The sequence below is a fragment of the Cnephaeus nilssonii genome (assembly GCF_951640355.1).
Source record: "Cnephaeus nilssonii genome assembly, chromosome: 1".
In the NCBI taxonomy this organism is placed as follows: domain Eukaryota; kingdom Metazoa; phylum Chordata; class Mammalia; order Chiroptera; family Vespertilionidae; genus Cnephaeus; species Cnephaeus nilssonii.
In genome coordinates this window covers 45804054-45821952 of record NC_137072.1, presented here as the reverse complement: position 1 = coordinate 45821952, position 17899 = coordinate 45804054, and positions in this window count along the sequence as shown.

The following is a 17899-nucleotide window of genomic DNA, read 5'->3' as shown; positions in this document are numbered from 1 at the left end:
CCGTCGATGTATTTAATCTAAGAGGTATTAGTAAACGAAAAGAAAGAATTTGAGGGTAATTCCAGACACTATTCCAAAGCACATTCTCTCTCTACTCCATGAACGCTAGTCTCCTTTGCAAAAGCCAAATTTGGTGCCACCAACATCCAGAGGGAGATGCTGGTGGGGGAGTGGAGGAGGGGATGAGTGGGACAGTTTAAGAAGTTCGACTGTTGACTGCGGAGTTAATGGTTGTGAGCCCTTGGTATTAAAAGTATTTCACTCCTTGCACCTCAGTTTCCTCATCTGTCAAGGGGTGGTGGGGGAGACCTACCTCTCAGTTAGTGTGCAGGTTAAGGGAGACACAGTGTGAAAAGCATGCAGCACAGAGCTCAGCCCTTTAAGCACACAAGGTGCTCGCCTGTTAGGAGCACAGAAGTGGGAGTTCTGGCCACCCAGGACTCTGATCTTGCATTAGCTTCTACTTCCTCTCTAAAATGATGATAATCATTCATTTATTCACCATATATTTTTTGGCCCCCACTTTAGACCATAGGCTGAGATAATGCTGAGTTACAACTATAATAGTCTCCATTATCTTGGAAATTACAATCTGATAGAGAAACAGAGACCCCCAAAAAAGGAGATTACAATATGGTATGTGACGTTCTAAGATGGAGAAGCACAGGGACAATGGGAATGCATGGGAGTTAGAGTCAACCTGGGCTTGGGGTGTCAGGGGAGGCTCCCTGGAAAAAAGACATTTAAGGTGAGCACTGAACCATGAGTAGGAGTGACCCAGGTTGAAGAGGCTTGGGGGAAATGGGGAGGGGAAAGGGTATGCAGGTCTCAGATTGTTGGGAAGGTTCCATATGACAATGTACTAGTATATGAATTGCTTGATACAAAGTCATTTGCATGTGCTCAATGAACAGTCATAATTTCCTTATTCTAGGACACTTGAAATACATGTATTTTTCTATCTGCATTTCAGTTTCAAATGAATGTTTCCTGTTAACTCTCAAGTGGTTTTCTGACTCTCACCAGCATTATTTTTTTATATTTTATTGATTTTTTTATAGAGAGAGGAAGGGAGAGGGATAGAGAGTTAGAAACATCGATGAGAGAGAAACATCGATCAGCTGCCTCCTGCACACCCCCTACTGGGGATGTGCCTGCAACCAAGGTACATGCCCTTGACCGGAATCGAACCTGGGACCCTTCAGTCCGCAGGCCGACGCTCTATCCACTGAGCCAAACCGGTCAGGGTTCACCAGCATTATTTTAGATGTGATCTTCTAATGAACCGTGACCGTACCCTGATTAAAATCTTTGAGCAGCACTATGAAGGGAGGCGGGGGGAAGGGGGGGTGTCCCTCCCTTCTTCATGACAGCGAGTGGCAGGCAGAGCAAGTCCTCACTAAGTGAAGGCAACGGACGTGGGCAGTGTGCTGAGTGTTCATAGCTTTCCTCACCGGCAGTTCCGTTACTTTCCAGTCCATCTGAAGGAAAGGGAAAGCCTACGATAGGTAAGTGGTCAGATGGCCTTCACCTTGCAAAGACTGGTAGTGCCGTGTCTTGCTTCTGCTTCTGCTCTCACGGCAAATAGCCGGCCTCTTGACATGTCATTTTGATGCTTCAGAATACTTTCTCCTTAAACCTGGTTCCCTCCATGCACCCGATCACTAGGGGTAGACAATGTTCAGCTCTGAAAGATCTGAACACAGTGAAATATATGCTCAGGGGAAGGCCCCACACTGTGAAGAGCCTTGAAGCCATATTAAATGAAACCAAATTCTGGGCCACTGTCACTTGTAGGAAAGGAGGCAACAGCACTAATGCAGTTGTTTGTTCTGTTAGGTTATGTTTCATTAAAAGTTGAGGTGGCAGCTTTTGGAAAAATCAAATCTGAAGTTGGAAAGTCTTATACAACACGGTTGGGAGGAAATAGAGCCATGACGTTATCCACTGCTGGGGGAAGTGTAAATTGGTACAAATTCCTTTGGAAAATGGATTGTCTGGTTGAGGTGAAATATGTCTTGCGTGCATCCCAGCAGTCCCCCTTCTAGCAAATTTCATTCCCCAGACATTTATATGTATGAATGTTCAAAGCAGCATTGTTCATAATTACCCAGTGCTGGAACCAACCCAAATGTCTACAGAAAAAAAGTTATCATTACTATGAGCAGCAATGTGGATTTTATAAGTATAATGTACAAAAGAAGTTCAAAATAATTCATATTGTGTGCTTGCATTTATATAAAATCCAAAACTAAGTCAAACTAAATTATGATTTTTAGGGATGCCTAAATACATAGGTGGCGAAAGTATAACAAAAAGTTAGGAAGTAATTATAATAAAAATCAGAATAGTAGGGAAGGGACACACTGGAAAGTTCTAGGGTCTGGCAATGTTCTATTACTTGACCTGGGAGATGTTATGCAGGTGTGTTTCTTAATAATTATTTGTTGCTTTTAGATTTATGTTTCCTCCACATTTCTGTATATAAAAAAAAGTAAAAAAAGAAATTCTATGACCTTCTGAACAAACAGTGGCCTGTAGAGTAAATCATTAATAAAGTCATTTTTTAATGGACTTCCAATGAGAAAACCTTTCTCAAAGAGCCTCTGTTAGGCGCCTCATTTATCTCTAAGTTCAAGACCTTTGGACACACTGGTTTTGCTATAACTAGGAAAGTGTCTTTCCGGATACCTCAGATAATCTGGCTCTCACTCGGAAAAAGCATGTTGGAGTGCTGAGGGGAAGATTTTTCCTCTTTGATAACCTGTTGCTTGTGAACATAATGAACTGGTGGGAACTGGTATAGGCTAGAAAGCGAGTGTATTTCTGAAATGAGGGTAATTGTTTCTAGAGCATTACCCTCAGACACTGGCTAATGTTCTTAGAAACATTAACCAGAGTCTCCATGGGGTGGGGGTGCTGCCTGAGATTATGTTTTTTGCTTCTTATTTGTGCAGATTAGGAATGAAACCTGAGATGTTCCTTGACTTTCATTCTGTTCTACATTTCAAAACTGATTAAACAGAAAACTGAAATGAATGAATGTTAGGTGGCTGCCTTTTGTGTGTGTTGTGCATTTTTTATTGCTGCCATTAAGGTCTTCATGGCTTCATTAGTCTTAGTGAATAGAAATTTTCAGGCACAAGTTATTGGATACTAGAATTCTTCTAACTGGAAACCTTTAAAAATATATAGCTCAGCATCTTATACTTTATAACAGTCATTTACATACAAATTTCACGTTTATAGTACAAAAGGCAAATAACTACAAAGAATGAAAGAAATCATAACCAACTATATCCAATATAGGTAATGCTGTTGGCCCTGTTCTCTATTTTTTTCATTTTAGAAGAAAACTGTAAGTGTCACTGCGTAGGTGCACCTGACGTTTAGAAGCTGGAGAGCTGGAGTCTGCATGGAGTTGCACATATCTGAGCTTCTAGAGAACAAACATGGGAACGGGATCCAGATCAAGTTGGACAAAAGCAGCCATTCATTGCTGGTGTTCCATTGATGGCGAAGAACAAACTCCCCAAGTTTTCAAAACCAGTGCTCACTGTCTGTGTTTCCATCAACTGAACATGCTTTCTAGGGCAGGTGTGTCTTTGGCAGTGACGATTCCGTGTTTGTTTCTGTATCACGTGAATCAGCACTCACGGAAAAGCTGAAGTGTTTCAGGAAACATCCCAGAGGCAGGGGCGGGCTGGTTGTCTAATCAGAGGTTGAGGCCTGTCTGTGGCTGTGTATCAAACATTTCCAGGCCCAGGGAGTCAGAATTTCCCTTATACCTCTAGGATTGCAAGTAAAAGTCAGCGTGGGTTCCTATGTCCCGTGATTCAAAAACTGGCTCAGTGTTCATGATGTAGAGTTCACTCTCCATTTTGAGTTTGGTTATTGTGAGGCTGAGAAGAACTCTTATACAAAAGTAGATTCTGTTGGTTCAATTCAGTGGTCGGCAAACTCATTAGTCAACAGAGCCAAATATCAACAGTACAACGATTGAAATTTCTTTTGAGAGCCAAATTTTTTAAACTTAAACTTCTTCTAACGCCAGTTCTTCAAAATAGACTCGCCCAGGCCGTGGTATTTTGTGGAAGAGCCACACTCAAGGGGCCAAAGAGCTGCATGTGGCTCGCGAGCCACAGTTTGCCGACCACGGGTTCAGATGGTTGCTGAGCGCTGGTCCAGCATTCATGCCAGAGCAGACTTGGATTATCCAGTGTCTGACCATGCAGATTTCTTGCCAGGATAATGTCTAATTTGACAACTTCCGGTTGTGGCTGGCGATATCCATTTTCCTTTGCTTGCTGATCCCTGAGCTCTGCAGGGACTTCAACCCCCTTCAGAAAATGTGTGACTGTAAGGACGCTCCACTGGCATCAGGACAGCCTGTGTATATGGGAAGGTCTTGCCATGATGCTCTGAAGTTTTTCTCAAGTCTCATCCAGCCCCATATGAGTTTGTGGTATTTGTGCTTTGTTTTAGCATGCATTTTCACACAGGGTAGTGGTACAAGAGAAAAGGGGATGTCTGGGCTTCTGCGGCATCCTGCAATGAGACAATAGTAGAATTTCCCAAGTTTTCAAGTGTTTTCTTATGGTTGGATTTCCTCCGCTGTCCTGCACAGTGGCTCTTCCCCAGGCGCACACCCAGCTGAGCTGCACACGGCACACAGCACAGCCCACAGGGCGGTGCTCCCCACGGGCTGCAGCAGCCCCTCCACCTCCCTCTACCCCCTGAGAGAACACATCTTCACCTCCGCTTTCTCTATAAACACTTAACGGAGAGGACACTTAATTAGAGGAAATTATTTTACAAGTTAAAGGTCTCATTACTCTCAAGCCCTGTTACTGTTACTCATAAGTAACAGTTCGCAGGGAATAAGGAGAACAGAGAAATATGTTAAACAACCATGGGAAAGCAATCCAGAACGTGGGAAGCTACTGACCAAACAACTCGGTTTTCTCAACAAATCCTATATGATAAAAGGCTAATATGCAAATTGTCCCCTCGACCAGGAGTTTGACCAGGGGGCGGGACTGGCCGGCCAACCTCCCTCATCCCCTCCCCCAGGCCTAATGGCCCAGATCAGGGCTGGCTGGCCGGATTCCACCCATGCATGAATTCGTGCACCGGGCCTCTAGTAAATTTTAAGGGGAAAAAAAGAAAAGCAAAAGTCAATTAAAATGGACTTTAGAGAATATTAACCAAATGTAATTTATGGACCTTTCTTATTTGTATCCTAATTTAAATGTGAAAATTATAAACAATTAATAAGATAGTTAGAGAAATTTGAATATTGTCTAGATATTTGATTATACTCAACAACTATTATTAATTTTATATATAAAAAAGTTCAACTTTGCCCTAGCTCTTTGGCTCGGTGGATAGAGTATTGGCCTGCAGACTGAAAGGTCCCAGGTTTGATTCCGGTCGGGGGCACATGCCCAGGTTGCAAGCTCAGTCCCCGGTGGGGGTTGTCCAGGAGGCAGCCGATCAAAGAGTTCAATATTTCCAAGGCACTATAGACTACATTGTTTTAGACTAGGAAAAAAAACAAAACACATGAATGAACATGTGTGTTATGTACTGAATTGTATCCCCCACAAATTCACATGTTGAAACTCTAATACCAAAGACTATATAGAGACAGGGCCTTTAGGGAGATAAACTTAAGTGAGATCTATGATGGGACCCTAATATGATAGGACCGGTATCTAAAAAGGGAGAGACACCAGAGCTGTTTCTGCCAATGAGTGCATACAGGGTAAGGCCATATGGGGACGTAGGGAGATGGTGGCCGTCTGTAAGCCAGGAAGAGAGGACCCACCATAAACTGATTTTTTTTTTTTTTGGCATTTTGACTTTGAACAGTGAGAAAATAAATTTTCCTCTAGAACAGGGAGAAAATAAATTTCTGTTGTTTAAGTGGCCAGCCTGTGACATGTCATCATAGCAGTATGAGCAGACTTATGCACCGTGTCATCCTTTTCAAGAAGTCACCATCTCCCATGTGCTATTTCTGGTGCTCATGCCCCAGGTACTGTACAGGGTTTGTTTTCTTTCAGTCCACAGACTGACGCTCTATCCACTGAGCCAAACCGGTTTCGGCTTGGGTTTGTTTTCTTAAGTTAAATGATGCTAATCACTGAATCCCGTTAACAAATATGAGAACTCACTGTGTGCCAGGAATTAGTCTAGATGCAGGGCTATGGAGTGATGAGACAATACCCTTGCCCTTAGGGGATTTATATCCTAGTGGGGAAGAAAGAAAATGGCACAGATGAGGAGACTTGCGTGCCCAAAGCAAGACATGTTTCACACTAGAGGTTCAAAGATCTTTCCATTCAGTTAAAGGAACAAATCAATGAACATCTTTATGGACATGTTAACCAAGAACATAACCTAGAAGTTTTTATCTTCCCCTTTTAAGTATGGCCAAAAGTTAACACAAATCTAAGTTAAATGAGATTCACAATCAATGAAAAAGCTAAATCAAACAGGTTCATCAAAAATTGTTCAAGCAGGAGGGGGTAAATGGCAGCTGAATAGGCAAATGTGTCCTGCGCCTTGTCCTGGAGCAGATAGAAGGAACAACTAAATTGAATAACATCCACCTGGAATTGGAGAATTAGACACAGCTGGTGAGACAATTTGCAGCTGGGAAGGGCAGGGGAAGCCTGGAGAATTGTAGGACTGGGGATCTGGGCTGGAGAGAGATGCATGCCCACCGAACCAAGAGGGTCAGAAGGAAGCTGCACTGCACCAAGTCTGCATCCCTTGGAGACCGGCATAACATCTGACTGTGGAAAGGAAGTCCACAGGGCTGCTGACGGCTGAGGAGTCTAGATCTAAGTCCACAGCTGTGAGTGGCTGTGCCCAGAAAGGCAGCTTAAAGAGCTTCCCAAGCCACATGGTGCCAGGGGGAGAGAAACTCGCAGTTGCATGGTTGTTTTGCCTCTGTTTTGTCTTTGCTTTTATTCGCTAAACCCAATTCATAGGACCTTTTAATTACAAACCTGAGGCTGTAGTGCAGGTAGAGGTGCAGATTTGTGGAGTCTGGGGAGAGGCTGTGGAGGAGAACAGGGCAGGGAGAGATGACTAGGAATCTGGCACTGAGACATTCATGACCCTCCAAACCTAAGCAGCCATTTTTCTCCTGAAGAGCCAGCCCCACCCAGCAGCCTCAAGGCAGATAATACAGCAACACCCAGCCTACACCTTGAGCTTCACAAAGGAAACAAAGACTCTGAGTAGTCCCAAAGAACCCTCAGGGACTGGGTTCAGTTCCCGAAAGTGATACAACACCACCCTCACCTAAAGCCCTGCCAGAAATAGACACTTGAGTGATTAAGATTGACAGCAGGCAGACAGGCAAAGCACACATTGGTCCCACCTGCTTGTAGCCAAGGCTGTGGAGACAGACACAAACAAAGGAGCAGTGGATATCTTGGAACTTCAACATGGTGCTGACTACCTGACAGGAAACTGAGAAGTGGCAGACAGAATAGAAGAGTGGGGTCTTAAACCAGCCCCCATGGGGCATTAAAACTCAGCTGAAGTGAACAACACTTCACTTTTTTATTTTTTATCTGTTATTTAAAAATTTTTAACTTATTTTTAAAAATATTTTTGTATCATTTTTTCTTCATTCTATTTTTATTTTTTATTGTTATTTTATTTTATCTTATTTTTTTCTTTTCTTCCTTATTTCTCACCTTTTCATCCAGTTTTCCCTTCTCCTGTCCCTGTGTTTGTTTTTTCCATTCCTTTCTTTTTACCCCTTGTTAAAAATTGATCTTCTTTATCTGCTTTATGGATGAGTTGTTATTATTGTAGTCTGTTTGCTTACTTATATATTTAATTTACTCTCCGCTGCTCCAAGTCCATGCACCCTTCTCTTTTATCTTTCTTTGCTAGTCAAATTTTTATGCTTTTGTTTTTCCTCTGCTCTTGCTCTCTTCTTCTCCTAATTGTTTAGTTATTTTTACTCACTAAACTCAAGCCTATCTGCTCTCTCCTCTATTCTCCTTTTCTAAAAATAAATGAATATATAAATTAAATAATTAAAAAATGTTTTATTTATTTATTTATTTATTTATTTATTTTTCTTTTCTTCTTATCCACTCATCCTCTTTCTACCTCCTCTATACTGAACCATGGCCCTTACAATATTCATTTAATTCCTTAACCTTCCTTTCTGTACATAAGCCCTGCCTCTACAGATTCTGTTTTTCCCCACCCCTTTTCCTGGGTGTTTGTTGTTTGCATTTTTTAATTTTGGTTTATTTGTTTGTTTTGTGGCGTTTTTCCCCACATATTGTTTTCTTCTTTTTATTTTCTCTCTTATCTTTTTTCCCCTCAATATCATTTTTGTTTTCTTTTCTCTCTCCCAATTCTCTTTTCTCTGGTGGTCATTTTTATTGGGGTTATTGGTGTTGTAAGTACATTTGTGTTTTGTTCCCTTTATGTTGTGTCTTGTCTAGTTGTATTTTGTGCTGTTTGGTAAACATGGTAGAGAGCGAGCCACATAACCAGACACCCTGAGAGGAGACTCCATCCATGAATGGGACATTAATACTCAAGACCCAACTACTATATTAGAGAACCCAAATATCCCAAGTAGGGGGCATCCCTAGATTACCCAGCCCAGAAGACCTGAGAGATTGAACCACTGGGTCCCACGAAACATCTACAATATAAGACAAATTCAAAAAATCTGGGTGGCATAGCAGTTTGATCTAATACATAGAAAGAATCACAAAGGAACAGAAAAAATGGGGAGACAAAGAAACAAGCCCCATACAAAAAGGAGGAATCACCAGAAAAGGAAATAAACAAAATGGAGGCAAGAAGTTTGTCAGAGAATGAATTCAGAGCAGTGGTTATAAGGATGCTGGAAAGGATGGAAGACAAATTCAACAACATGTAAGAATCAAGAATAAAATCAAGAGGAAATGAAGAACGATATAGCGGCAATAAAGAATACAGTGGAGTGTTTCAACAGTAGACTAGAAGAAGCTGAAGACTACATCAGTGAGTTGGAAGACAAGGTAGAAAAAAACACCCAAGCAGAGCAGCAACTGGAAAAAAAATCTTAAAAAGCAGGAGGAGAGCCTAAGGGAGCTTTGGGACAACACAAGGCAAAACAGCATCCACATAATAGGGGTGCCAGAAGGAGAGGAAGCTGAGCAAGGAATAGAAAACCTGTTCGAAGAAATAATGACAAAAAACTTCCCTGATTTTGAGAAGAAAATAGTCACACGAGTCTACAGAGTCCCAAATAAGATGAACTCCAAAAGACCAACACCAAGGAACATCATAATTAAATTGGAAAACATCAATGACAAAGTAAGAATCTTAAAGGCTGCCAGAGAGAGACAGAAAGTTAACTACAAGGGAACTCCCATTAGACTATCAACTGATTTCTCAACAGAAACACATCAGGCTAGAAGGGAATGGAATGAAATATACAAAGTGATGCAAAGCAAGGGACTAAATCCAAGAAGACTATACCCAGCGAGGCTATCATTCAAAATTGAAGGTGAAATCAGGAGCTTCATAGGAAAAAAAAAAAGGCTAAGGAAATTTATTACTATCAAGCCAGCAATGCAAGAAATGCTAAAGGGACTTCTTTAAAAAGAAGAAATAGAAAAGGAAGAAGGAATACAGACATAAAGAATAAAAATTGCAACAAAGAAGTACCTATCATTAATAACCTTAAACATAAATAGATTAAATGCTCCAATCAAAAGACATAGGGTAGCTAAATGGATAAGAAAACATGACCCATATATTTGCTGTCTACAGGAGACCCAACTCAGAACAAAGGACTCACACAGACTGATAGTGAAAGGATGGAAAAAATTTTTCAGACCAATGAAAATGAAAAAAAAGTTGGGGTAGCAATAGTGATATCTGACAAAATAGACCTCAAAGTGAAAGTCATAATAAGAGATAAGAAGGGCCACTTCATAATACTAAAGAGAGCAATTCAACAAGGGGATATAACTCTGGTAAACATATATACACCCAATACAGGAGCACCCAAATATGTAAAAAAAACTTCTGGAAGATATCAATGGAGAGAGTAACAGCAATACAACCATACTAGGGGACTTTAATACCCCATTGACACCACTGGATAAATCCTCTAAACAAAAAATCAGCAAAGAAACAACAATCCTAAATGACTCACTAGATCAGATGGAACTAATTGACATCTTCAGAACATTTCACCCAAAAGCTAGAGAATATACATTCTTCTCAAGTGAACATGGAGCATTTACAAAGATAGACCACATATTGGGGCACAGGAAAAGTCTCTTCAAATTCAAGAAGATAGAAATCAGATCAAGCCTCTTCTCAGACCACAGTGGCATAATATTAGAAATCAACTACAATAAAAACAATTTAAAAAAATCAAACACATGGAGGCTAAATAACATGCTATTAAACAACTAGAGGCCTGGTGCATGAAATTTGTGCACTGGGGGGGAGTGTCCCTCAGCCCAGACTGCACCCTTTCCAATCTGGGACCCCTCGGGGGACATCCCTCTCACAATCCGGGACTGCTGGCTCCCGACCACTTGCCTCCCTGCCTGCCTGATTGCCCCTAACCATTTCTGCCTGCCAGCTTAATCACCCACTAACCACTCTCCTGCCAGCCTGATAGACACCTAACTGCTCCCCTGCCGGTCCGATTGCCCTCAACTGCCCTCCCCTGCCGACCTAGTTGCCTCCAACTGCCCTCCCCTGCCAGCTCAGTCACCCCCAACCGCCCTCCCCTGCTGGCCCAGTTGCCCCCAACTGCCCTCCCCTGCTGGCCTGATCACCCACAATAGCCCTCCCCTGCCAGCCATCTTGTGGTGGCCATCTTGTGACCACATGGGGGCGGTCATTTTGTGACCACATGGGGGCGGCCATCTTGTGCAAGGGTGTGATGGTCAATTTGCATATTATCTCTTTATTATATAGGATGATTGGTTTACCAAAGAGATCAAAGAAGAAATAAAAAGCATCCTGGAAACACAACAATCCAAAAATCTATGGAACACACTGAAAACAGTCCTGAGAAGGAAGTTCATAGCTCTACAGGCCTACCTCAAAAAAAAAAAAAAAAAAAGAAAAAGAAAGAAAAAATGATAACAAATTATCTAACCCTACAAGTTAAAGAATTAGAAAGAGAGCAACAAGAAAAGCCCAGAGGAAGGAAATAATAAAGATCAGAGTGGAAATAAACAACATAGAGACCAAAAAACAAACAAACAAACAAAAATACTAAATATCAATAAATCCCAGAGCTGGTTTTTTGAAAGGATAAACAAGATTGATGAACCTCTAGCCAGGCTCACCAAGAAACAAACAGAGAGGACTCAAACAAAATAAAAAATGAAAGAGTTGAAGTAACAACCGACCCCACAGACATACAAAGGATTGTAAAAAAAATACTACAAACAACTCTTCCAAAACTCAATCAGGAAGAATAAAAAAACCTGAATAGGCCGATAACTATCAATGAAATTGAAATAGTAATCAAAATACTTCCAGCAAACAAAAGCCCTGGACTGGATGGCTTCACAGGGGAGTTTTATCAAACATTCAAAGAACTAAAACCTATCCTTCTCAGACTATTCCAAAAAATTCAAGAGGAAGGCACACTTCCAAGCTCTTTCTATGAAGCCAGCATTACCTAATCTCAAAACCAGATAAAGACACTACAAAGAAAGAGAATTACAGGCCAATATCCGTGATGAACATAGATGCTAAATTCCTCAATAAAATTCTAGCAAATCGGATCTAGCATTACATTAGAAAGATCATACACCATGACCAAATGGGATTTATTACTACGATGCAAGGCTGGTACAATATCTGCAAATCAATAAACATGACACATCACAAATAAGCAAATTGAGAGATAAAAATCACATAATCATATCAATTGATGCAGAAAAAGCATTTGATAAAATCCAACACCCTTTCCTGATAAAAACTCTCAGCAAAGTGGGAATAGAGGAATCATATATCAACATAATAAAAGCCATATATGAAAAACCTACATCATACTAAATGGGCAAAAACTGAAACCTAAGAACAGGAACACGACAGGGATGTCCACTTTCAACACTCCTGTTCGACATAGTACTGGAAGTACTACCACAGTGATCAGACAAGAAGAAGAAATAAATACAAGGCATCCAAATTGGAAAAGAATAACTAAAACAGTCATTATTTGCAGATGACATGATATTGTACATAGAAAACCCTAAAGACTCCATCAAAAAACTACTAGACTTAATAAATTAATTTGGCAATGTAGCAGGATACAAAATTAACACCCAGAAATCTATGGCTTTCTTATACACCAATAATGAACTCACAGAAAGAGAAACAATAAAAACAACCCTATTTACCATTGCACCAACAAATTTAAGATACCTAGGAATAAACTTAACTAAGGAGGTAAAAGACCTGTACTCAGAAGACTAGAGGACATTGAATCTAGGACAATGGAAACTAAGGAGAAAGTAAACAAATGGAACTACATCAAAATAAAAAGCTTCTGCACAGCAAAAGAAATCATCAACAAAACAACAAGAGAGCCCACTGCAAGGGAGAACATATTTGCCAATGTTATCACTGATAAGGGTTTAATCTCCAAATTTTACAGGAAACTCATACAACTTAGCAAAAGGAAGATAAAAGATCCAATTAAAAAAGTGGGCAAAGGACCTAAATAGACACTTTTTGAAAGAGGACATATAAAAGGATAAGAGACATATGAAAACATGCTCAAAGTCACTAATCATCTGAGAGATGCAAATCAAAACGATAATGAGGTACCACCTCACACATGTCAGAATGGCTATCATCAACAAATCTTCCAAGGACAGGTGCTAGTGAGGATGTGGAGAAAAAGGAACCCTCCTTCACTGCTGGTGGGAATGCAGACTGGTGCAGCCACTGTGGAGAACAGTATGGAGTTTCCTCAAAAAACTAAAAATGGAACTGCCATTTGACCCAGTAATCCCACTTCTAGGAATATATCCCAAGAAAACAGAAACACCAATCAGAAAGGATATATGCACCCCTATGTTCATAGCAGCACAATTCACAATAGCTAAGATTTGGAAACAGCCTAGGTGCCCATCAGCAGATGAGTGGATTAAAAAACTGTGGTATATCTACACAATGGAATACTGTGCTGCTGTAAAAAAGAAAGAACTCTTACCATTCATAACAGCATGGATGGACCTGGAGAGCATTATGCTAAGCGAAATAAGCCAGTTGGAGAAAGATAAATATCACATGGTCTCACTCATTTGTGGAATATAATGAACAACATAAACTGATGAACAAAAATAGAACCAGAGACACAGAAGCACTGAACAGACCATCCAATCTCAGAGGGAATGCGGGGGATGGATGGTGCTAGGAAATCAACCAAAGGCCTTGTATACATGCATATAAACATGACTTCTGGACACAGACAGTAGAGGGGTAAGGACATGTGCTGGGGGTGGGGGTGGCTGTGGAGAGGTCAGTGGGGGGAAAAGGGGGACATATGTAATACTTTAAACAATGAAGAATTTAAATTAAAAGAAAATTGTCCCAGCATCCCTGGCTGGTGTTGCTGAGAGGTTAGAGCATTGGCCTAAACACCAAAGGTTCACAGGTTTGATTACTGCTCAAGGGCATGTACCTGGGTTTCAGGTTCACCCACTGCCCCAGGGAAAGGCTGGTTCAGGAGGCAACCAGTTGATGTGTCTCTTTCACATGGATATTTCTCTCTGTCTCTCCTCCTCCCTCCCTCCTTTCCACTCTCTCTCTCTCTCTCTCTCTCTCTCTCTCAAAGCAATGGAAAAAGTACCCTCAGGTGAGGATTAACAAATCAAAGAAATTGTCCAAGCAATAAAAGAAGTTCTATCAGAGAGATTATGCAACACACATCTTTTCAGACCAACACTGGAGAAGAAATCCAGCTCTTCCACATGACAGATGTCCCCCTGGCAGCCACAACCTCCACACCATACACTCACTCTACAAATGTGCTGGTGGATCAGACATCACATGACCATGGTAGCATCCTCAGGATGCCATGTCAGAAATTCATCAGTTTCCTTTTCTTTGAAACACTGAGGCACAAAAGCACAACCTGCAGGCCCTGCCTTAGGCACAGAACTGTGGAGCAACTGAGCTACAATTGCCAAGATGACCTGCATCATTTCAGGGCCTGATGGAAAATAAAGTGCTAACAATGAGCCTTATTGGGGATCTTAAAACAAAACAAAACAAAATAAAACAAAAAACAAACAACCAAACCTAAAACTGCATTCCATAAATTCTAATAATTCCTAAGAAAAAGAGAAGACAAGATTTTAACCAAACGTAGCTTCATATGGAAATTCCCAGTGTCAAAGCCATGCTTTTCAAATCCCTCCAAACTAAGAGACCCGGGATAGCCATGTGATCCACAGAAAATCTCTTATTGGCTGGTCAGTGTCAGAACTCGGCCCAACAAGCACAATGTGGCTGCTCACCAATCTGTTGGTGCTGCTCTCAGACCCGTTCCCTGCCTGTCCTGTTCTCCGCTCTGCGTCACATGGAGCCACCCGGGCTTCTGTGCTCTGCAAACACCTCTTTTTCCTCTTCCGCCTGCGGTGGGCAATGACTCTGAATTGCCTCCTTGTCCCTGTTTGCCTGTTGGGGTGTCCAGCAGGACTATATTAACTAAACTCTATTGCCCCACGTGGCACAGGTTGTGTTTTCCTGCTGGGCCCTGCCTGACACAGAGCCTTCCACAGGACAGCGACCTGTACCCAACCAGAGCCTCTCTCCTGAGGAGCTGGACTTGAGACTCAGAATTAGCCGTGCAGTGGGATCAGGGGCAGAGAAAAGCAGAGCATTAGAGGAGGGGGCCACTGCGGTGGCCAGAGCGGTTTTCTCTCCTGAGTAGTAACTGTGTTCTCTGTGGCATCTGATTTTGCAATTTCCACTTTGTTCTGCAAGATATTCTGGTTCCTCTTCCTTCTTTATGTTCTTATGACATACTTGAGTGTACCTCTCTTCCCTGTAAGGTGAAAGACCATCACCAAACCTGAAAGTCCTCTCTCTAAAGATGCAAATCCTACAACTGTATTATGACTTAGATGTCTCCAAGCTATAACTGAGGAAGAAGACTTCAAACTTTAAAAAAAAATGTTTTCTCTCTGTTCCAGTTTCAGGTAACACCGTGAAATAGACCAGCTATAGTTTCTGGCTAGAATCAGGTATGGTGCAGTGTAGGAGTACAGCCTGGTGTATCTCTATCCAGTCTTTCGCTTTTAATCAGTGTCTTTATATTAAAGAGGGTTTCCTGCAGGTAACTTATAGTCACAGTTAACAAGCAACCTCTCTCTTTAAATTGGAGTGTCTAAATAATTTAAGTGTAATTTGATTATTGATATGGCAGGCTTTAAATCCACCATATTGCTATTTGTTTTCTATTTCACCCATCTGTTCTTTGTCCCCCTTTTCCTTTTTTAAAAATCTGACTTATTTTAGATTAGTTGAGTATTTTTATGGCTCCATTTTATCTCCTTTGGTAGATTCTTAGTTATAACTATTTGGTTTTCTTACTGTATGGAGTGTGTGTGTGTGGTTGCTTTAGAGTTTATAGTATAGATTTTATCATAGTCTAACCTTAACTAACATATCATTCACAGGAAGTATAAAAACACTAGAGGCCTGGTGCATGAAATTCGTACATGGAGGGGGGAGGGGTCCCTCAGCCCAGCCTGCACCCTCTCCAATCCGGGATCCCTTGGGGATGTCCCTTGGGGATGTCCGACTACCGGTTTAGGGATGGGGCCTAAACCGGCAGTTGGACATCTCTCTTGCAATCTGGGACCACTGGCTCCTAACCGCTCACCTGCCTGCCTGCCTGATTGCCCTTAACCACCACTGCCTTGGCCCACGCACCCAGGACCCAGGCTGCCCTCCTCCGGCCAGCCACAGGCATCCAGAACTCCTGATTGCCCCTAACTGCTCCCCTGCCAGCCTGATCGCCCCTAACTGCTCTCCTGCATCTCTGATCACCCCTAACTGCTTCTCCTGCATCGCCCCTAACCGCCTCTGCCTCGGCCCCCGCACCTGGGACCCAGGCTTCCCTCCTTCGGCCGGCTGCAGGCAACTGGGACCTGGGCTTCTCTCCCTCTGGCTAGCCGCAGGCACCCAGGAACTGGAGGGGGATTCCTCAGCCCCGCCTGCCCCCTCTCACAGTCTGGGAGCCCTTAGGGGATGTCCTACTGACAGCTTAGGCCCGCTCCCCCTAAGCCGCAGTCTGGCCTCCCTCTGCGGGAGGTGACCGGGCCAATCAGGGGAAGGCGCTACCCCCATCACCCCAGCCACTGCTGCTGCCACTGCTGGCCTCTGTGGCAGCAGCCTTCCCTTGGCCCTCGCAGCTGCCACCATGGCTGCCTGCCCTCAGCCCTCGCAGCCACTGCGGCTTTGTCCAGAAGGACGTCCCATCTAATTAGCATATTACCCTTTTATTAGTATAGATTACAAAAGGATACTTTTATTTCCCTCCTCCTGCCTTTGTGCTAGTGCTGTCATATGTTTTACTTCTACAAATGTTATATACCCCATGATATATTATCTTTGATTTAAAGTCATCCATCTTTTAAAATATATTTTTTAAAGGAGGAAAAATATTTTATATTTTACCCAGTTATTTATCACTCAGTGCTTTGTTCTTCATTCTATAGATCCAGATTTCCATCTGGTATTGTTTTCCTTTGCAAGACTCCATTAATGTTTCTTACAGAGCAGGTCGGCCAATGATGAATTCTTTCAGCCTTTATACATATTGGAAGTCTTCATTTTGCTTTTGTTTTCAGAAGACATGTTCTCTGGGCATAGAATTCTAGCTTGACATGTATTTTTTTCCTTTCAGTACTTCAAAGAAAATGTTCTCCTACTTTTTGTCTTACATTGTTTCCAAAGAAAAATCTACTGACATTCTTCTCTTTGGCCCTCTATACATAATGTCTTTCCTTCTCCGGCTGATTTTAAGGTTTTCTCTTTACCAGTGGTTTTAAGCAATTTCTGAAGTACCTTAGTGTAGTTTTGTTTATGGTGTTTTTTTTTTTTGTTGTTTTGCGTGTGTGTGTGTGTGTGTGTGTGTGTGTGTGTGTGTGTGTCTTTTGGCTTTGTTGTGTGTCTTGGATCTGTGGGTTTACAGGTTTCATTAAATTTGAAAAATTTGTTCATTATTTCTTTAAATATATTTTCTGCTTCCTTTTTTGGGTAGATCTCCAATTACAGGTAATATCAGGCCTCTTGAAATTGTTATTGTCCTTTTTTTTTCCTTGCTGTCTTTCATTTTAGAAAATTTGGTTGTATTCAAAGTTATTAATTTTTACTACACAATGCCTAATATGCTTTTACATAATAATATTTCATCTTAGATATATTTGTCATCTCTAGAAATTGGGTCTTTTTTTATATATTCCATATCTCTTCTTAACATGCCCATGTGTTCTTCAACATACGGAATATAGTAATAACTATTTTAAGTACCTTCTGTACTGATTATATCTTTGTTTCTGGGTCAGTTTTAAGTCCTGATATTTCTATTCATTATGACTCATAAGTTCTGTTTTGCATGTCTGGTAATTTTTTTATGCGATGCCTAAAATTGTGGTTTACCTTTTTATGGGTACCGGATATTTTTGTATTCCTTTTTATATTTTTTGAGCTTTGTTCTAGAACTTAGTTATGTAGAAAGAAACTGATACTTCCAAGGCTTGCTTTTAAGCTTGCTAGGTGGTACCAGATCAGCTTTTCATCTAGGGATAATTTTGCTCTACTACTGAGGTAAAAACTTTCTGAGTACTCTGCTTGATGCCCCATT